Source organism: Bos grunniens, chromosome 29 (assembly GCF_055505025.1).
Source record: "Bos grunniens cultivar Pamir isolate PY7600 chromosome 29, Bosgru_T2T1.0, whole genome shotgun sequence".
Classification (NCBI taxonomy): Eukaryota; Metazoa; Chordata; class Mammalia; order Artiodactyla; family Bovidae; genus Bos; species Bos grunniens.
Genome location: NC_141193.1, coordinates 193770 through 215984, shown reverse-complemented (window position 1 = coordinate 215984; position 22215 = coordinate 193770). Strand labels below are relative to the sequence as shown.

Below are 22215 nucleotides of genomic sequence, written 5' to 3'. Positions count from 1 at the left end.
GCTTTCTTATTTCTCCTTGCTATTCTTTGGAACTCTGCATTCAGATAACTATATCTTTCCTTTTCTCCTTTGCCTTTCACTCTCTTCTTTTCTCAGCTATTTGTAAGGCCTCCTCAGACAACCGTTTTGCCTTTTTCATTTCTTTTTCTTGGGGATGGTCTTAATCAATGCCTCCTGTACAATGTCATGAACCCCCATCCATAGTTCTTCAGGCACTCTGTCTATCAGATCTAATCCCTGGAATTTGTTTTTCACTTCCACTGTATAATCATAAGGGATTTGATTTAGGTCATACCTGAATGGTCTAGTGGTTTTCCTTACTTTCCTCAATTTAAGTCTGAATTTTGCAATAAGGCGTTCATGATCTGAGCCACAGTCAGTTATCCGGTTTAGTGTGTGTTTTTGAGTACTTCCTTGTGTTCTTGAAAGGTTGTTGTTGAATCATGCAAAGACACCAGGATTCTTGGCCCCTGGAGGAGAAGAATTCAATCCGGGGCCAGAGACGAGGCTTGATCGCTCAGAGCTTTTGTGTAATAAAGTTTTATTAAAGTATAAAGGAGATAGAGAAAGCTTCTGACATAGGCATCAGAAGGGGGCAGAGTACCCCCCTGCTAGTCTTCAGCTGGATGTTATATAGTCACTAGCAGTCTGTTAATGACAGAAAGGAATGTCTTAAAACTCAGAATAGCACCAGGCCCCTCACCCATAAGATGCCTTTTGGGATAATCTTGGCACCAAATGGTTCATCCTGGGCCATAAAATGATTAACTTGAATCTTGAAGAAGGGCAGACCACCATACAAATAGTTTCATTTACATAGATTAGGGGAACAATATTTGAGTATAACATACTGGTTTGTCAAGTAGGTTCCGAGGGAACTGTCTTGAAGACAGAGTTTGGGGTAAATGCATAGCACATTAGCATAGCTTAAGACAAGCATTTCCATAAGAAAAAGGCATTGGTTAACTCAAGGTTTGAGAATAATTAACTTCAGGCCAAACCAGGTGTCCTTATGGCAACACAGTATTTTAAGAGAAACCTCCTTTTAAATTTGTAGAGAAGGAAAAAACATCGCTAGTTTGTTTCCTCCTGCCGCTTAAGAGAGATAAAGATGTCTGATACTTGCAGGCTATTTCCTCCGTTTGGAGACCCCTGGCCTCCCTGCCTGTTACCTTCTCATTCTGACGCCACAAGAGCGCCCAGGCCCATCGTGGGGGCTCCCTGCCTAGGCCTGGAATGGGCCGTTTCTCCAGGGAGCCTGGTTCCTTTACTGGAGAACGAGTGGTCTTGGAAACCGAGACCTGGGCACCATGTGCTCCTTGCCTCTTGGACTCTCAGCAGAGACAGGAAATACACATGCGTGTCATAATGGACCCTACATCCTCTGTTCTGTATATTTCTGGGTGCAGAGTACAGACCACAAGTGCAGACTCACAGGACCCCTACCCGACACTGCCTCCCCTCCTTCTCTTACGTTCTCGGACAGCAAGGTCGCTAACCTCTTCAGTCAGTGCAGTTGCTCAGTCCTGTCTGACTCTCTGTGACCCCATGGACAGCAGCATGTGAGGCTTCACTGTCCATCACCAGCTCCTGGAGCTTGCTCAGACTCAGTTCCATTGAGTCGGTGATGCCATCCAACCATCTCATCCTCTGTCATCTCCTTCTCCTCCTGCCTTCAGTCTTTCCTGGCATCAGGGTCTTTTCCAGTGAGTTAGTTCTTCCCATCAGGTGGCCAAAGTACTAGAACTTCAGCTTCACCATCAGTCCTTCCAGTAAATATTCAGGACTGATTTCCTTTAGGATTGACTGGTTTGATCTCTCTGCTGTCCAAGAGACTCTCAAGAGTCTTCTCTAACACCACAGTTCAGAAGCATCAGTTCTTTGGCGCTCAACTTTCTTTATGGTCCAACTCTCACATCTATACATGACTACTGGAAAAACCATGGCTTTGACTAGATGGACCTTTGTCGACAAAGTAATGTCTCTTTTTAGTATGCTGTCTAGGTTGGTCATAGCTTTTCTTCCAAGGAGCAAGTGTCTTTTAATTTCATGGCTGTGGTCACCATCTGCAGTGATTTTGGAGCCCAAGAAAATAAAGTCTCTCACTGTTTCCATTTTTTCCCCATCTATTTGCCATGAAGTGATAGAAGTGGATCCACGATATTAGTTTTTTGAATGTTGAATTTTAAGCCAGCCTTTTCACTCTCCCCTTTCACTTTCATCAAGATGCTCTTTAGCTCTCCTTTGCTTTCTGCCATAAGGGTGGTGTCATCTGCACATCTGAGGTTACTGATATTTCTCCCGACAATCTTGATTCCAGCTTGTGCTTCATCCAGCCCGGCATTTCACATGACGTACTCTGCATATAAGTTAGATAAGCAGGGTGACAGCATGCAGCCTTGATGTACTCCTTTCCTGGTTTGGAACCAGTTCGTTGTTCCATGTCCGTTTCTAACTGTTGCTTCTTGACCTGCACACAGATTTCTCAGGAGGCAGGTCAGGTGGTCTTGAAGAATTTTCCGCAGTTTGTTGTGATCCACACAGTCAAAGATTTTAGTGTAGTCAGTGAAGCAGAAGTAATGTTCTCCTGCAGTTCTCTTGCTTTTTCTGTGATCCAGTGGATGTTGGCAATTTGATCTCTGGTTCCTCTGCCTTTTCTAAATCCAGCTTGAACATCTGGAAGTTGTCAGTTCATGTACTATTGAAGCCTGGCTTGGAGAATTTTGAGCATTATTTTGCTAGTGTGTGAGATGAGTACAACTGTGCAGTAGTTTGAGCATTTTTTGGCATTGCCATTCTTTGGGATTGGAATGAAAACTGATCTTTCCCAGTTTTACCCACACAGATTTACATATTTGTCACACAGCTAGAGGGAAGTCCAGGCGCCACACTCACACACAGCCCTTTCTGCCGGGAGCCTGTGGCTTCCTGTCAACTTCCTCTTTCCACGAGATGTGGCAAGCTTTCCCTACTCTGCCCTGTGTCTCTTTTCCACAAATGAGCAGACACATGTCATCTTCCTTCTTAAACGAAAGGAACTGGGAGGGGGTGAAGAAAGGGCCGGCCTTTGAGCGACAGCGACGCCAGATGGCAGCCACCATGGGCTCGGGAGTAAAAGTCCCTCGCAATTTCCGACTGTTGGCAGAACTCGAAGAAGGCCAGAAAGGAGTAGGAGATGGCACAGTTAGCTGCAGTCTAGAAGATGACGAAGACATGACACCTACAAGATGGACGGGGTGGTAACTGGGCCTCCAAGAACAATTTATGAAAACTGAATATACAGCCTTAAAATAGAATGTGGACCTAAATACCCAGAAGCACCCCCTTTGTAAGACTTGTAACAAACATTAACATGAACGGAGCTAATAGTTCTAACGGACTGCTGGACCCAAGAGCCGTGCCAGTGCTGGCGAAACGGCAGAATTAGTGTAGCACTGAAGCTGTCCTGCGAGAGCTTCGGCGCCTCATGATGTCTAAAGCAAATATGAAACTCCCTCAGTCGCCTGAAGGACAGTGTTACAGCTCAACCCAAAAGAAAAACCACAGGCCTCCCCTGCCCCCATCCGATTTAAGCAGTCTTCATTTTCCACGTGGTAAATTCTCTAGATTCGTCTTGTAGACCTCAAAGTACTGGAAAGAAAGCTCCCACTCAAAGGCAGTTTATCTTAAGATACTGTGAATGATACGAATTTTTGTCCATGTGAAATATATAAGTTGTGCTATAAAAAGAAAGAAAGAAAGGAACTACTATAGATGACTCTCGGTGCTTCTCCTCTTAACATAGTGCGTGGAAGTGACACCACCCACTTGGAGTGACCTTCCTCCTTTTTCTTCAGGGCCTGCACGCCGCTCTCAGAAGTGTGGGCATTTAGGTTGTTCCTAACGTTTTGTGGTTACAAACAAGTCTGCAGTGAATCCTCTTTGCATATCTGTTTCCCGTTGTTTGAAGCGCATCTTCAGGGTATGTGTGTGTGCTCAGTCGTGTCCAGCTCTTTGCGACCCCATGGACTATGGCCCTCCAGGCTCCTATGTCCATGGAATTTCCCAGGCAAGAATACAGGCATGGGTTGCCATTCCCTTCTCCAGGGGATCTTCCAGACCCAGGGATCAAACCCATGTCTCTTGCATCTCCTGCATTAGCAGGCAGATTCTCTACCACTGCACCCCCTGTAAAGCCACCTTCAGGGTAGGTTCCTAAAAACAGAGCTATTGGTCAAAGGAGAGTGCATACACATTTTTGTCTGACCCAATTCCATTTCAGGATTTACCATTTGGGGTTCCCCAGGGCTGTATGAGGATGCTGGTTTCTCGGCAGTTTCAACAACAGAGCCAGTCATAAAGTGAAAGTCGCTCAGTCATGTCTGACTTTTTGAGACCCCATGGACTATACAGTCCATGGAATTCTCCAGGCCAGAATACTGGAGGGGGTAGCTGTTCCCTTCTCCAGGGGATTTTCCCAACCCAGGGATCAAACACAGGTCTCCCACATTGCAGGCGGACCTTTACCCACTGAGCCACAAGGGAAGCCCAAGAATACTGAAGTGGGTAGCCTATCCCTTCTCCAGCAGATCTTCCCGATCCAGGAATTGAACCAGGGTCTCCAAAATTGCAGGCGGATTCTCTACCAACTGAGCTATCATAGTTTTAAATTTTTTGCCACTTTGAGAGGTAAGAAGTGAGACCTTGGTCTTATATTAATTGCATTGCTCTATTAATGAGTGATTTCAATGTTTTTTCATATGTTTAGGATTTTTTAGTATAAACTGTCTGTTCGTGTATTTTCTCCATCTACCTGCTCATCTTTCAGACTTCTTGGCACATCAGGGTTACAAGCACCTTTTCTGAGTGTATGCTCTGAATATTTGCTCCTAATTTGTCAAGTACTTGTACTTTGTACAAGTGTTTATACGAGTGTTTGTCATGCAACTTTGAAAACTGTTTATGCAGTCAAATTTATTCACCTTTTGTCTGGATTCTAAATCTTAGTTATGTAAAAAACAAAATTTAACTGAGTAAATCTGAAGCTCTAACCACTTTACAAAATCATGTATGGATGTGAAAGTTGGACTATAAAGAAAGCTAAGCACCTAAGAATTGATGCTTTTGAACTGTGGTGTTAGAGAAGACTCTTAAGAGTCCCTTGGACTGCAAGGAGATCCAACCAGTCCATCCTAAAGGAAATCAGGCCTGAATATTCATTGGAAGGACTGATGCTGAAGCTGAAGCTCCAATCCTTTGGCCAACTGATGCAAAGAGCTGACTCATTTGAAAAGACCCTGGTGCTGGGAAAGATTGAAGGCAGGAGGAGAAGGGGATGACAGAGGATAAGATGGTTGGATGGCATTACTGACTCGATGGACATGAATCTGAATAAACTCCTGGAGTTGGTGATGGACAGGGAGGCCTGGAGTGCCGCAGTCCATGCGTTGCAAAGAGTCGGACACGACCGAGTGACTGAACTGAACTGAACCACTTTATTTGGTAATTAATGAATTGGCAGCGTCTCATCCAGCAAGCACCAGGGTGCTCAGAGGAGCAGCACAAAGTGGGACATTTTACAGGAAGGAAGATGGGGCAAGGAGATCACTAGCTGAAGAAAGCAAGGCTACTGGGGCGGGATGGCTCCTCTTGAGGGCGGGGGGAGGGGAGAGGAACAGCCGGATGTCCCTCATCTTCCAGGGATGGAGGGCACCCACAGGACACATCACCTCCTCGGTGCTGACCAGGGAATCCTAGGACATTCTGGGGAAGGCTGAACTGCAGTCGAGTAGGAGGCGAGGTTTGCACGCGTGGACTTTAGCACAGGTGACGGCACTTTGGGCCTCCGCTTTTTCCTTCACCAGCTATCCCCGAGGTCAGGAGGGAGTCACCGAGTTCCTTTGGTGTTTTGTGTGTTTCAGATTCCAGTTCATCGGCGCCCCATGCAAGAGCACCCTCTGTGCTGGGTGCTCCTGTTCCATTCCCAAGGTCTGTCTGCTGCCCCAGCACCAGCAGATTTGATTGTGGGGAGTTGATTATGTTGACCACATTTTTCACTGTTCTGGGTCCATCTGGTGTGATGACTCAGTCAAATGCTATGTCAGCCAAAGGGTTGTTTTTCTTTTTAAAGTCTCCTCTTCCTGCTCTGGGGGAGCTGCTCCCATTTCCTGGGAATCCTGGGGTGGGGGCGGGGGAGGGCATGCGAATGACTGTCCTCCAGCCCTGCTGCCAGGCAGGGCCTCCTCCTTAGCAAAGCCTGAGGGCAAGGCGAGGGAGAGCCTCCTGGTGTCCAGCTGGGAGCCGAGCAGGAGGAGGAGGAAGGAAGGAAGGAAGAGCCTGTGCCGCCGCCACCGAACTGACCACTGACCAGAGGGTCCCTGCCTTCCTCTCCTTTCTCCCTCAAACACCCCCCAGTCTCTGCTCCTGGAGAGTCCTGGGTTTTTCCTGGAAAATCTCTGGGAAGAGAGAGCTTTGTTCCAGATTGTGCCGTTGTGGAGCTGGTGATGTGAAAATCATACTCATCCTAGTAACCCTTGGGCCTTTTTAAAAGAGAGAGACTCCAGGTATTGACGAGTCAGCCCCAGTCAGGGAGAGGAAGGCGGGCGGGATGGAAAGTGCTCAGGGGACACCCCAGCCTTTCCCCCTGCGAACTCCAGGCTTCGGAGGGGCAGAGCCACAGAAAATCCCCAACAAGTATTTTCTTCTTCAAACTGAAGGGGAGCAGGTTTTGCCACCAAAAATACTGATGCTGAAAACTGGGCCTCTGTACACTGGTGCTGAATTGAATCTCAGAAATAGAGTTTTTGGTGAAGTAGAAAAGAATAGCTTTATTGCCTAACAGGCAAAGGGGGACACAGCAGGGCTGTGCCCTCAAAACCTTGTGTCCTGACCCCGAGGCAGTTTTGTAGCAGTGGATCAAGGGTGCGGCTGTGCGGAGGGCCAGGGTGTGTGTAGGGCTAGCCTCCTTTAACCTGGCCTCAGGTGGTCCCCTGATGAGCGTCTCTGGTTCTCAGGGTTACCAAACTGCAATGCTCTCTGGAAAGAAGGATGCTTGTCAGGCTAACATCTTCATTTGTTGGGGGTTTGAGTTCTGTAAGGAGCTCAAAGACACTGCTGTGCACCCCTGAACCCGGACCCTGACACCAGGCTACACTGCTGCTGAGTCCCCTCTCTTCCCTGATTAGCAACTGTCCAACCTTGCCCTTTTGAATTCAGGGAAGGTCACGTAGCCGGGGACACAGAAAGGGTTTCATGCCCAGGAGCCCACAGAGTCCTGACGGGCTTCATTATCTCTCGTCAGCATAAATGTTACAGAAAGCACATCGATTAAAGCCCTTCATATTGGCCAGGCACCATAGTAACCATTTGCGTGAGTTATTTTATGACAGGAGATCCTAGTAAAGAACACGGAACTAACAAGCACCACCAACCGGAAGATTCAGGACAGGTGAAAAGGGACCGCACATGTCCCACCACCTCCCAGAGTCCTTCTTGCTGACATCCGTCTTGAGCAGCGTGTGTTCCCCCAGGAAGGACCCTGAGACAGAGTGATTGGCCAAAGACAGCCCAGAAACGAACCCCGTCACCATAAAACCCAAGACTGCAGCCACGCGGCAGGGCGGTCCTCCGTGGTCCCGACTGTCCCCTCCCGCCAGGCGCCCGTCTTCCAGTCAAGTCTCTGCCTTTGTCAGCACGTCTCCCCGAACAACTTCATTCCGAGCGCTAGACAAGAGCCACTGTTAAGCCCAGGAAGGGGTCGCCTTTCCTGCAGCAACTGGCAACCATGAAGGGACCCCTTTTTACTGCGACTGATGTCCCAGCTCCTCAGGGCACTCAAAGGCCAGCTTGCCTGCTGAGGAACCAGACCCAGCAGCCGCAACCAGGACTCTGGTCCCTGGCCTCTTCCCGACACAGACGTCTGTCTGGATGCCCTAACCGGGTAGAAGCAAGCGACTTTGGGGATGCCTTTGTTTCTCTCATCCTCCTGTTCAACGCCTGCTACCCTACTTTTCCCCTTGTCCCCTGGCACTGGACGCAGGAGTCTGGTAGAAGGGGCTCAGCCTGAGCTGAGGGCTGGCGCCTGGTCACCTCTGGCTGGCACAGAACTCAAATTCTGGTTCTGGTTCCAGTCTGGTTTCTGGTTACTGGTAGGGCCGAGCTCCAGTCCTCCCTTTGCTGGAAGCTCCGGGTAAAGCCCCATAATGCCGGGCGTCTGCAGGTGGCAGGAGATGTCTGTAAAGACACCCCTTTTTCCCTCTCTCTCCTAACCCTAGCCCCTTTTTCCTCTGTCTCCTTCCTTCTTACTTAACCGGGCCTCTTTCCCTCCCTTTGAAGACCCAAAGTATTTCCATTTACTCAATCAACATTTGGGTCTGAAGTTCTGAGTCTTCGTGAGAGATTTTCTGAGAGACTGCGTCTCTTACCTGTCAGCTGTGCTTTCCGTTCTCAGGGAGAAAATCAGGCAATGGAACCCCTCCATCAGGCGTCTGAAGTTCTGAGTCTTCATGAGAGATTTTCTGAGAGACTGCGTCTCTTACCCGTCAGCCGTGCTTTCCGTCCTCAGGGAGGAAATCAGGCGATTTTCCCTCCATCAGGCGCCCTGTTTCTATCAATTTAGTCACTTGATTGTTCGTTTGGCTGAGTGCTTCCAAGTGGAAGTGACTGACAAGGCTCAGCACAGTCTCACCTGGTCTTGGGGGAAAGTTAATACCCTAGACGTACGCCTAGGGGTTCATTAGCCTTTCAGGACAAGCCCTACATCCCCACCGATTGTGCTCACCACTGAGCATTTCCTTTGGCACATATACCATCAAGCAATCTGGGACCAGGAGAGAGCTTACAGCCTCAAGTCAGACACAGGCGCGTCCACCCCATACTGGTCCCCTGGTGACAGGACATAGGCTAGACCACCATCGAAATGGGAAACGAGCCCAGCTTCCCTTTACACACCCCACTGGGTTGTCTTTGGGCCCACTGGGAAGGATACCACCTGAATGGACTAAAAAGAAGAAAACATACGAAACATTATACTTGACACTGGCCTACTCACTTCCTGGGAGGAGGGGGAAATGGCCCCAGTCAGGGGGACTTGGATTTAACACCATTTTGTAGCTCAGTCTATACTGCAAACTCGAGGGTAAATAAAAGGAGGTTCCCAATGTCCAGGCCTTAATGGCCCTCTACCAGGATTCCCAGAAAAGGAGACAATGCAAGCTCAGAGACCGCAACAAAGGCTTTTTCAAAGTTCTTTTGGCGAGGTCCGAAGCCAAGGACCCCCTTGCCCTTCTCCTGACCCCCTCAGCTTGGACAGAGAGAACAGGGAAAGGGAAGTTCAGGCAGCCCTGGAAGTCACGAGACTGAGGGAAAGTCCCGCAGGGTCACCCCAGCTCCGCTTCCCTACGCCCCTTTCCCCTATGGGATTACAATCAGGTAGTAAGCTTTGCCCACCACAGAAGGAAAGATTACTCTCCGACAAAATCTGTCTCCTAAGAGAGCTACCAGACGGGGAAGGGGAGCCATGCAAGTTCACGTTCCCTTTTCTATGCAACATACTATGCAGTGTAGGGAGCGACTGGGTTCATATTCTGAAAACCCCCAAAACTTTAGGGACAGATTCAAGCGTCTTAGTCTCAACTTCTCCCTCACCTGGAGGGATGTAATGGTCATTCTCACCCAGTGTTGTAATGATGAAGAAAAAGCTAGAATCCTAGATCAGGCTAGAAAAGCAGCTGAACTGGTGACAGTGTGCAGATGCCAGTCTGGCCCTGGCAGAAGAGGCAGTCGCCTCTACAGAGCTGGATTGGGATCCCAATGCAAGGGCAAGGAGAGGGTCCCTAAGACACCTCACTGCTTACCTGCTACAGGGAATGGCCTGGGCGTCCAGAAGGGCGTTGATTATAGTAAGAAAAAAGAAGTTATACAGGGCGAGAGTGAAAATCCAGTCCTTTTTTGGAAAGGCTCACAGTGGTCTTTAAAAATTTTACCCAGGCAGACCTTAATTCAGTTCAGTTAAGTCGTGTCCAACTCTTTGTGACCCCATGGACTGCAGCACGCCAGGCTTCCCGAAGCTTGCTCATACTCATGTCCATCGAGTCAGTGATGCCATCCAACCATCCCATCCTCTGTCGTCCCCCTCTCCTTCTGCCTTCAATCTTTCCCAGCATGGGGTCTTTTCCAATGAATCAGTTCTTCACATCAGGTGGCCAAAGGATTGGAGCTTCAGCTTCAGCATCAGTCCTTCTAATGAGTATTCAGGACTGATTTCCTTTAGGATGGACTGGTTGGATCTCCTTGCTGTCCAAGGGATGCTCAAGAGTCTTCTCTAACACCACAGTTCAAAAGCATCAATTCTTCGGCAGGAAGACCTAAAAAGTATTAAGTAGAGTCTTGTTAGCCCATTCCTTCATAACCCAGGCAGCCTGGGATATAAGGAAAAAATCGCAAAAACTAGAAAAAGGACCAGAGACGCCAGTCTCTGAGTTGGCAGAGGAGGCAAATAGGACAGTTTTGGGTAGGGACCTGGAGGAGAAAGCCGAAAGGGAGGAAAGAGAAGCTGGAAAGAACAGGAGGGTCCAAGATAAGAGATCAGATCTAAGACACAGAAGCAGATCTAAGCCTTAGCCAACACACTAAAATCTCAGCCTTGGTTCACCCTACTACTATGCGAGTCACAGGAAAAGTGAGAAAGAAAAAGAATCTTAAGGATCCATCCCCAGAGTGCCTACTGCAAAGAGGATGGGCACTGGAAAGGGAGAGTCCATATCGCCCTAAGGGGAGGTGTGTGGAGACCCCTGCACCTGCTGTGTTAGTCCTGGGCGACTGGGACTGACGGTGCCCAGTGGCTCGAGAAGCCCCCGAGAATGGTGAGCTCCAGATCACTCCTCTCGACCCTTGGGTGACTGTGCAAAGAGAAGGCAAGGATACGGGGGCTGCCTTCTCTGCTCTTCCTTTCTGATCAGGACCTTAGACTCCCTGACTAAAATGGCAATGGGATAGATGGAGAACCCCAAAGCCCCTCCATTATACGGTGGGCGACTGGCCAGGGACCCACCCCTCCTTGTGCGTCCCCAGTGGCCCTGCTCCCCACTGGGAGAGGCCTGCTTTGCCACCTCCAGACCACAGTGACCTGGGGAAGTTAGAAACAAATAATTTCCTTTGTCTGGCGTCTGAACACTTGCAGTCAGACGTAGAAGAGGGAGAGTCCCTACCTTTCTCAGATGAGGTCAAACCCAGGTGTGGGGCGTCTCCTGCCCCTGGCCAGCCGTAAATATTTCACCAGTAGAGATTCTCCTGAGGCCAAGTGCTTCCTACCCCTGGAAAAGACCTTAAAACCAGAAGCTCTCGACGGCTTTAGACCGCTAGTTACCACGGACCAGGATGCTGGAATCGTATTTGCCTGTGAGTCTCCCTGTTTCACACAGTCCTGCCTGTTAAGAAACTGGGTGGATCTTATCGATGCATGCAGGACCTAGGAGCAGTCAATGAGGCTGTGGTTGCCATCCACCCCATAGTCCTGAACCCACATACCCTCCTATCCCAGGTCCCAGGAACTGCTAAGTACTTGAATCCTGGACCTGACAGACGCTTTCTTGTGCATTCCTCTCTATCCCGCATCCCCAGAGATCTTTGCCTTTGAGTGGAGGGACCCAGGGACCAGGGAGGCCATACGAGTTTGCTGGACTCAACTAACACAGGGGTTTTGAGATAGCCCTCATATTTTCGGAATGTCCTTGGGGAAAAAACTAAGAGAGTTAACCTTCAGTTCAGTTCAGCCGCTCAGTTGTGTCTGACTCTTTGCGACCCCATGAATTGCAGCATGCCAGGCCTCCCTGTCCATCACCAACTAAGAGTTCACTCAAACTCACATCCATCAAGTCGGTGATACCATCCAGCCATCTCATCCTCTGTCATCCCCTTCTCCTCCTGCCCCCAATCCCTCCCAGCATCAGGGTCTTTTCCAATGAGTCAACTCTTTGCATGAGGTGGCCAAAGTACTGGAATTTCAGCTTTAGCATCAGTCCTTCCAGTGAACACCCAGGACTGATCTCCTTTAGGATGGACTGGTTGGACCTCCTTGCAGACAATAACACAATGGGCAGGTGACTTGCTCATAGCACAGATTTTACCAGCTCTCAAATGGATACAATTAAAACCTTAAATGTTCTCTATGAAAAGAGATATTGAGTATCCCCTAAGAAAGCTTGGATTAGTTTAACCCAAGTAAGACACTGTGGATTTATAATTACAGAGGGGAAAAGAATGCTCGACCCCCAAACCCTCATCTTAAATACCACCTATCCCCAAACAAGGAAACAGCTTAGGGCATTTTTAGGAATGACTGGGTTTTCCTGGACCTGGATTCCTGGTTATGGGAATCTGGTCCAACCCCTACATGAAAAGTTAAGAGGGAAAGAAGAAGGGCCACTTAACTGGGATGAGACCTGCAAGCTTGCCTTTAATGCCCTGGAAGAGGCTGGCATCCCAGCTCCTGAACTCGGGAGGTGTAGGCCTCCCAACATGGAAAAGCCTTTCAGGCTGTATGTCTCTGAGAGAGTAGGAACTGCTCTCGGGATGTTAGGACAAATGTGGATGGGGGCAGAGGAGGGTGTGTGCCTGTACTACAACCCATGGCTTACCTCTCTAAGCAACTAGACCAGGTAGCCAGAGGGTGGCCCCCTGCGGCCAGGCAGCAGGGCATCGCTCTTGTGGTTAACGCTGACCCTGGGTCAGCCCGCCACAGTGTATACACGTCACCGGGTGCGAGCAGTCTTGGAGACTAAAAGGCACAGTGAGCGACAGGGGCAAGGACCAGCCAACACCATGCCCTCCTCCCTGACACTCCAGAAGTGTGGTTAAGGGTGTCAGACTTTAAATCCAGCCACATTGACTCCAGATCCCCATACTTCCTCTTTGGACCAGCAATGCATGCAAGCCATAAGCAAATGACGCTCCTCACCCTGGCCTGCCTGAGACACCCTTCTCCGACCCCGAGGAGGAAGGCTGCGCAGATGGCAGTGCTTTTGTGGAGAGAGGAGAGGAAGGCAGGACACGCCTCAGTGAGCCTGGAAGAAACCAGGGAAAGTCGATCTCCGCCCCCAGGCACCTCGGCCCGGAAAACTGAACTTTTTGCCCTGAGGAGAGCTCTGGACTTCGGGAAGGACAGAGGATCTACACAGACCCTAAGCGTGCTTTCCTCATCCTGCGTGCCTGGGAGGAGCGGGAGCACTCAGTGCCCGAAGCTCTCTTACTAAACACAAAGAGCTCATTCTCAGGCTCCTGGAGGCAGCCAAACTTCCTGCTCAAGTAGCTGTCATCTATGCAAGGGTCACCGAGAGAGAGAAGAAAAGGAGGCCCAAGGGAACAGGAAAACTAACCAGGGGGCAAAATGAGCTGCTAGAGCAGCTCCCGCATCACTGCCATCTGCCTGCTTTTCCCCAAGGAAACCCTGACTCCAAGTAATACCCCAGGGGAACACTCCTGTGTGCCGAGCGGGGCTGGGAGATGGGGTCACACGGGTGGTTCCAGACGGACGAGGTGCAAATAACACTCCCTGACTCTCAAGTCTGGAAAATTATTAACTCTTTACACAAAAGTACCCATTTTGGAAGAGATCACCTGGAAACCTTGTTCAAGCCCGTTCTCTACCACCTCCAGTGGCTGAAGATATTGGGCAGACCACACGGAACTGTGATACCTAAGAAACCACTCCAAAGCCAGACCCTTGCCACCTCCCCTAATTAAACCTGTCCAGCATCAGGGATCATACCCAGGTGAGGACCAGCAGGTGGATGTACAGCCAGGCAAGACCCAAGGATTCTCTCATGTGCTAATCTTTGCTGACACAGGATGGTCTGAAGCATTCCCAGTAGGACAGAGAGAGTGACAGAAGTCTGTAAAGCCCTGCTAAAGGAGACAGCACCGAGGTTTCGGCTGCCTTGATCACTCAGAGCCACAGTGGGCCATCATCTGTGGCCATGATATCCCAGAAGTTGGCCACATGTTTAGGATTCAAACACCACTCCCACTCATCCACGAGGCCTCAAGCCTCAGGGAAGGTAGAGCGGGCCAACCAGACTTAAAAGAGCTCTGGCCAAACTAAGTCAAGAAGCACATGATAAGTGGCTCCACATGCTGCCCGTAACCCTCACGAGGGCGCGTGCAGCCCCAAATGGCCGTCATTATTAAACCCTTATGAAATGATGTATGGATGTCCCTTCTTAACTTCTGATTTGTTTTTTGACGAGAACACCAATGCACTCCTAAAACTATAATTGATCTAGGAAGGTTTCAGCAAGGACTCCAATGATATGGAAAGCAAGTCCTCCCTAAACCGCAGGAAGACTGAAAAACCCCCAAGTAGAGCCGGGGGACCAAATATTAGTGAAGACCAGGCAAGAGAAAGGGAGTCCAAACCAGCTGCCAGAGACATGGGCCAGGCCACCCCGGTTGTTTCCGTGACCTCGACTGCTGTAGAGGTGCGGCACCTTTTGCTGGGGCCCACAGTTCTAGAGTAAAACCCTACAGTCCACAGGAGCGGGAGATGGGGACTGAGACCCCAAAGCCAGAGGCCAGCTATTCCTGTGAGCCTGTTGGGGACTCAGACTCTTGTTCAGGCGAAACACCATCCAGCCTCCCTCAGAGAAGTGAATGCGTCCTGTGAAGCCCCTCTTCTTCCGGATTGTGCCTCCCTGCCCAGCTATTAACCTCTCCCTTAGTGGGGCGTCTGCTTGGTCACTTCCTTGTGTCAGACTCTTCAGTCGCATCAGATTCTTCAGCCATGTCCGAATCTTCAGTCGTGTCTGACTCTTTACAACCTGGACCGTAGCCTGCCAAGCTCCTCTATCCATGGAATTCTCCAGGCAAGAACACTGGAGTGGGCTGTACACTTGCAAACCACACACGACTCGCCTTAACCTTCCTACCCCATTAGCAGCGGAAGGTGAGGACATGTCCCACATATCCCAGGGTGTCAGCGGCCAGCCCTTCCAGCCCAGCTACATGCTACCACTCAACGTACCCCTCTAGTCATGGCATAACCTTTTGGGTAAAAGGGGAGGAAAACTTCATGACTTGGTATCAGCAACAGCTGTCTATATTTCCTCCCACGATAACATCTGCAATCCCACCCAACCCCTTCTTTTCTCTCTTGACTAACATTCCCCAAGTAACCTTCCCCATCTGTTTCAAAAGTGACTCCCTTGCAGGGGTGTCTGTGGGGGAGCTGGACAACTCAAGATGTGGAATAGCCTTCAGTCTCAGAACTGATGGAGAAAACCAGGATCTGGAAACTGCTCTGGGGTATTATGACTTAGCCCAAAGACTGGGAACTAGAGGTTCTGGCAGAACTGACCTGCTACAACTATTCCCTGACATGACTCTCTCCTCAGATGCCATTAACCAGTCTCAAAAATCCATGTTCTGTTCTGGACAACCAAAAAACCACACCCTGGTTTCTAAATCAGACAGGCAACTCTGCCCCCTGTTATTTCCTGGTAGGGGTCCCCACCCCTGAGAACCTAGACCTGTGGTGGGAACCCAAGCATAACACTCTCCACCTCGAGGACAAGCCCCAGGACGTCTCTTGCCGGAGTCCAACTCCAGCAACCAGGGATTAAACCTGAAGAGATGGTGGCGGCCAATGAGACAGCCTCAGTTTTCTATGAACTGCCTGTTTATTCCGTGTGTAAGATTGTCTTTTATACTTTTACAAAAACATGAGGCCAGAGGTTTGACATCACCAGATGGTCAACACCGAAATCAGATTGATTACATTTTTTGCAGCCGAAGATGGAGAAGCTCTATACTGTCAACAAAAACAAGACCAGGAGCTGACTGTGGCTCAGATCATGAACTCCTTATTGCCAAATTCACACTTAAATTGAAGAAAGTAGGGAAAACCACTAGACCATTCAGGTATGACCTAAATCAAATCCCTTATGATTATACAGTGGAAGTGAGAAATAGATTTAAGGGCCTAGATCTGATAGATAGAGTGCCTGAGGAACTATGGAATGAGGTTCGTGACATTGTACAGGAGACAGGGATCAAGACCATCCCCATGGAAAAGAAATGCAAAAAAGCAAAATGGCTGTCTGGGGAGGCCTTACAAATTGCTGTGAAAAGAAGAGAAGCGAAAAGCAAAGGAGAAAAGGAAAGATATAAGCATCTGAATGCAGAGTTCCAAAGAATAGCAAGAAGAGATAAGAAAACCTTCCTCAGCAATCAATGCAAAGAAATAGAAGAAAACAACAGAATGGAAAAGACTAGAGATCTCTTCAAGAAAATTAGAGATACCAAGGGAATATTTCATGCAAAGATGGGCTCGATAAAGGACAGAAATGGTATGGACCTAACAGAAGCAGAAGATATAAAGAAGAGGTGGCAAGAATACACAGAAGATCTGTACAAAAAAGATTTCACGACCCAGATAATCACGATGGTGTGATCACTCACCTAGAGCCAGACATCCTGGAAGGCGAAGTCAAGTGGGCCTTAGAAAACATCACTACACAATTCGATATTTGGCAAAACCAATACAATATTGTAAAGTTTAAAAATAAAATAAAAAAAAAATAAAGCATCACTACGAACAAAGCTAGTGGAGGTGATGGAATTCCAGTTGAGCTCTTTCAAATCCTGAAAGATGATGCTGTGAAAGTGCTGCACTCAATATGCCAGCAAATTTGGAAAACTCAGCAGTGGCCACAAGACTGGAAAAGGTCAGTTTTCATTCCAATCCCAAAGAAGGGCAATGGCAAAGAATGCTCAAACTACCACACAGTTGCACTCATCTCACACGCTAGTAAAGTAATGCTCAAAATTCTCCAAGCCAGGCTTCAGCAATACGTGAACCGTGAACTTCCTGATGTTCAAGCTGGTTTTTGAAAAGGCAGAGGAACCAGAGATCAAATTGCCAACATCTGCTGGATAATGGAAAAAGCAAGAGAGTTCCAGAAAAACATCTATTTCTGCTTTATTGACTATGCCAAAGCCTTTGACTGTGTGGATCACAATAAACTGTGGAAAATTCTGAAGCAAATGAGAATACCAGACCACCTGACCTGCCTCTTGAGAAATCTGTGTGCAGGTCAGGAAGCAACAGTTAGAACTGGACATGGAACAACAGACTGGTTCCAAATAGGAAAGGGAGTACGTCAAGGCTGTATATTGTCACCCTGCTCATTTAACTTCTATGCAGAGTACATCATGAGAAACGCTGGACTGGAAGAAGCACAAGCTGGAATCAAGATTGCTGGGAGAAATATCAATAACCTCAGATATGCAGACAACACCACCCTTATGGCAGAAAGTGAAGAGGAACTAAAAAGCCTCTTGATGAAAGTGAAAGAGGAGAGTGAAAAAGTTGGCTTAAAGCTCAACATTCAGAAAACGAAGATCATGGCATCCGGTCCCATCACTTCATGGGAAATAGATGGGGAAACAGTAGAAATAGTGTCAGATTTTATTTTTGGGGGGCTCCAAAATCACTGCAGATGGTGACTGCAGCCATGAAATTAAAAGACGCTTACTCCTTGGAAGGAAAGTTATGACCAACCTAGATAGCATATTCAAAAGCAGAGACATTACTTGGCCAACAAAGGTCCATCTAGTCAAGGCTATGGTCTTTCCTGTGGTCATATATGGATGTGAGAGTTGGACTGTGAAGAAGGCTGAGCGCCAAAGAATTGATGCTTTTGAACTGTGGTGTTGGAGAAGACTCTTGAGAGTCCCTTGGACTGCAAGGAGATCCAACCAGTCCATTCTGAAGGAGATCAGCCCTGGGATTTCTTTGGAGGGAATGATGCTGAAGCTGAAACTCCAGTACTTTGGCCACCTCATGCGAAGAGCTGACTCATTGGAAAAGACTCTGATGCTGGGAGGGATTGGGGGCAGGAAGAGAAGGGGATGACAGAGGATGAGATGGCTGGATGGCATCGCTGACTTGATGGACGTGAGTCTGAGTGAACTCCGGGAGTTGGTGATGGACAGGGAGGCCTGGCATGCTGCAATTCATGGGGTCGCAAAGAGTCGGACACGACTGAGCTACTGAACTGAACTGAACTTGTATCTTATCTGGAGCTATCTTTAAACCCCAGCTTTCCAAGGCCTCAATCAATTCAGATAAAATTTGTTGCAACAAGGCTCTGTCCTTATAAGCTGCCAAAATATCATCCATATAATGTATCAAATATAGATCTTTAACATTTTGCACAGCTTGGTCTACAAATTTCTGACACAAGGTAGGGCTATTTTTCATTCCCTGAGGCAAAACCTTCCATTGAAACCTTCTATAGGGCTGTTTAAAATTAGCTGAAGGGAGACTGAAGGCAAACAGCTTGCAATCTTGGAGGGCCAGGGGAATGGTGAGGAAAGAATCCTGTAGATCTGTAACTATCACATTATACCGAAAAGGCACAGCCACTGACAGGTTGCTCCAAAGAGATGAAGGGAGGGGCAGAATTTATAGGAGTTTGAGCAGTAAAACCAGGTAGTTGGAACATCAAAAGATTCTGTTAATGAAAGAAAACTCAATGTCTCAATTTAGAGAAGTTAGCCCTTTTCTTCGTATCAGATCAGATCAGATCAGATCAGTCGCTCAGTCGTGTCCGACTCTTTGCGACCCCATGAATCGCAGCACGCCAGGCCTCCCTGTCCATCACCAACTCCCGGAGTTCACTAAGACTCACGTCCATCGAGTCAGTGATGCCATCCAGCCATCTCAGCCTCTGTCGTCCCCTTCTCCTCTTGCCCCCAATCCCTCCCAGCATCAGAGTCTTTTCCAATGAGTCAACTCTTCGCATGAGGTGGCCAAAGTACTGGAGTTTCAGCTTTAGCATCATTCCTTCCAAAGAAATCCCAGGGCTGATCTCCTTCATCTTCTCCAACACCACAGTTCAAAAGCATCAATTCTTCGGTGCTCAGCCTTCTTCACAGTCCAACTCTCACATCCATATATGACCACAGGAAAAACCATAGCCTTGACTAGACGAAACTTTGTTGGCAAAGTAATGTCTCTGCTTTTGAATATGCTATCTAGGTTGGTCATAACTTTCCTTCCAAGGAGTAAGCATCTTTTAATTTCATGGCTGCAGTCACCATCTGCAGTGATTTTGGAGCCCAGAAAAATAAAGTCTGACACTGTTTCCAATGTTTCCCCATCTATTTCCCATGAAGTGATGGGACCGGATGCCATGATCTTCGTTTTCTGAATGTTGAGCTTTAAGCCAAGTTTTTCACTCTCCACTTTCACTTTCATCAAGAGGCTTTTTAGTTCCTCTTCACTTTCTGCCATAAGAACATGCAAGACTCTGGCCCCTGTGAAATCACTCCCCTGACATGCCTCCCAGCTGTCTGGGCAGCAGCCTGCTTTTCCACCCTGAGGGGCTGCAGGGTGAGGCCTTCAGGTCTGCAGCGACCTTTGCTTCCTGATGGGGCAGATGACACTTTTCATCCACACAGCTTAAAATAATCAATGTGCCAAAGAGGCACATTTGGGGTCTCACCAGAGTCAGGCCCAGTCTCAGCAACAGCTGCTCCCTATTTAGGGGTTGGTTGGGGCTGGGACCCTTCCCCAGCCTGGGGGTCTCAGGCTCAAGCCTGCTGCAGCGCCCACTGTCCCCACTCGAGGCCCCTGCCAGGCCCCACTCAGCCTCACCCCCAGGCCCAGAGGAGCCCCGCCCCCACTGCCAGCCCCCCAGCCACACAGGCCTCCCCTCTGAGGGGCACTGGCCCCCCAGTCCTGAGTCCCCGCTCCAGGCGGGGTTTGGGTCCTTCCTGGTTGCAGGTCAGCACCCAGCAGCCCGTGTGGCCTGCCCTGAGGAGCCTCCCGCGGTCCCCCAAGGGCTGGAGGAGTGGGACCAGGCCGGCTGTGTGGAGGCAGGACGCCTGTTGGGCGTCTGGCAGCCGCTGGGAGCCCTGGGCCTGCATGTCTGTGCAGCCTGGCCTTCCTGCCTCCCCCGTCCCCCCCTCACTTCTCATGGGACCTGGGGTGGCTCCAGGACGGCTCTGGGCTTGGGGCTGTGCCCCTTCCTCAGGGACAGGGCGGGTCGGCTCTGTGGCCAGGCCTCTGCTCTCTTCAGACCGCAGGGCCACGTGCTCTCCTGTCTCTGTCCTCACCTGTGCGTGAGGCTGTGGGAGGTGATGGCCAGGCCTGGACCTTCCTGTTAGGAGCAAGGCCATCCCACTGGTTGGGTCCCGTTGGGGCAAGGCTCCCAGGCCAGCCTCAGGTGCCCCAGCGGCCCCCACACCGCCCCGAGGCCTGGTGTTCTGACCCTGAACTTCCTCATCTCCTATCTCCCTGGGACAGCTGTGCTCTGCACCCCGGCGCCCCTGTTAAGCCCTCCTTGTGGAGGTATCTTGTGTGCTCTGCGCTCCTGCTGGCGGCACTGACCCAGCAGGCCGTCCTTCGGCCGAGCTGATGTGCATGCTGGGCCATCAGAGGGCGGGGTCAGCATGGGCAGGACAGACACCCACAGGCTGAGTGGTCGTGCCTGCGCAGGCTTGCGTCCTCAACCGCATGGGGTGAGGCTCCCCCGCGGCCTCGGGCCCTCAACAGGCCCCCTGCTCCTGGCTGGAGAGGGGCCGAAGCTGAGCCTCCGGCAGCTTCTCCCCAGGGGCGGGTCTGTAGACAGGATGGCCCGCCTGCAGCGCTGCGGTGACACTCAGGCCTTTGGTTCCGTGCGCTTTCATTTATCGGTTATATGGCTTATTTTTAATCACCTGAAAGTTGCAGAACAGAGCATTTTTGTTTTACCCTCAGAAAGCGCACAAGTGAGCTTCGCCAGCACGTTTTTGGTGTGATGTTAGAGCGCCACGGTCCAGCTCCAGCAGCCACTCTCCCCGCCCGCCTCAGGGTAAGGGAACCCCATTCCCTTAGGTAAGTGAAAGCGAAGTCGCTCAGTCGTGTCCGACTCAGCGACCCCATGGACTGCAGCCCACGAGGCTCCTCCGTCCGTGGGATTCTCCAGACCAGAGCACTGGAGTGGGAGCATCGCCTTCTCCTTCCCTTTAGGTGGTCCTCCCTCGTCCCTTCAACTCATCTCTTCCTTCAAACACCAGTCTGCTCTCTCAGCATGGGTTCTCCTCTTCGGGGTGTTTCATATAAATTATGTGCCTTTTGTTTCTGTAGTGTTTCACTGAGCACAGCGTTCTGAAGGTTCATCCATGCTGTAGGCTGCGTCAGAACTCCACTTCTTTATGGCTGGTTAATGTGCTACTGTAAGAGGATACCATATTTTTTTTCTTTCTTCATCAACCTATGGACATTGGACTATTTCCAGTTTTTGGCTATTATGAATAATGCTTAGAAACATTTGTGGTCAAGGTTTTCTGTACCCACAGATTTCAGTTCTCTTCGGTCTGCATCTTGGAGTGGAAGCGCTGGGTCGTATAAAACCACAGCAGCTGTCCCCTTGGTGGTGGTTTATGGGCACGTCCTTGCCCGCCAGCGGTGCCGAGCGTGGCTTCTGCTCACCAGCTGTTCACGTGTCTTCGGAAAATGTCTGCTCTGGCCTTTGTCCACTGACTCCTTGGTCTGTGGGTCTTGCTGTTGTTGAATTGCAGTTCTTTCATATGCTGAATACTAGTCCCTCGTCAGATACATGAATTCCAAACTGTCTCCCATTTTTTAGATTGTCTTTTCACCTTCTTGAGTGTCCTTTGAGGCACAAACATTTTTAATTTGGCAAACCACAATTTATCTCTGTTTTCTTTAGTTGCTTGTCATGTAGTTCAGGGGCCATTGCCCGATCCAAAGTCACGCTGTCTTTCTTTCTAACCGTCTGCGGCTCAGCTTTTATTCTAGGTCCTGCTGTTGCCAACCCGGGCTCCTGGACTCTTTAATTGTAGAAGTTGATACACGGCCAGACGAGGAATCGAGGCATGGCTTTACTGGGGCCCCTGCTTCAGGAGGAGGGAGCGGACACAAGCAACAGGGGCCCATGTTCGCCCCCAGATGGGGCGAGCTGGTCCCTTCGGTGGGTGAGGGTGTGGACCGGTGGGTGGGCCGGCCTGCGGGGAGCTTCGACGGCCTGCCCCGTTGCTGGCTCTGCACGCAGGGCTCGTGGGAGGGCGCGGTTTTTGCACGGGCAGCTGTGTTCCAGCCTTTTTGTGTCTTCATGTCCATTCCTGGCCCCAGGTGCCCATGCACGCGGTCTCTCTTAGTCCCTTCTTGTTCCTTTGTTGCTCTAGGACAAGTTGGTCCAGGTATAAGCCCTGTATCAAGAGGCCCCAGGTCAC

General features: G+C 49.7%; 1 pseudogene; it reads left to right on the top strand.

The window, feature by feature from the left end:
• Positions 1 to 3050: 3050 nt before the first annotated feature.
• On the top strand, positions 3051 to 20248 carry LOC147341617 (ubiquitin-conjugating enzyme E2 variant 1-like; annotated as a pseudogene).
• The last annotated feature ends 1967 nt before the right edge of the window (positions 20249 to 22215 follow it).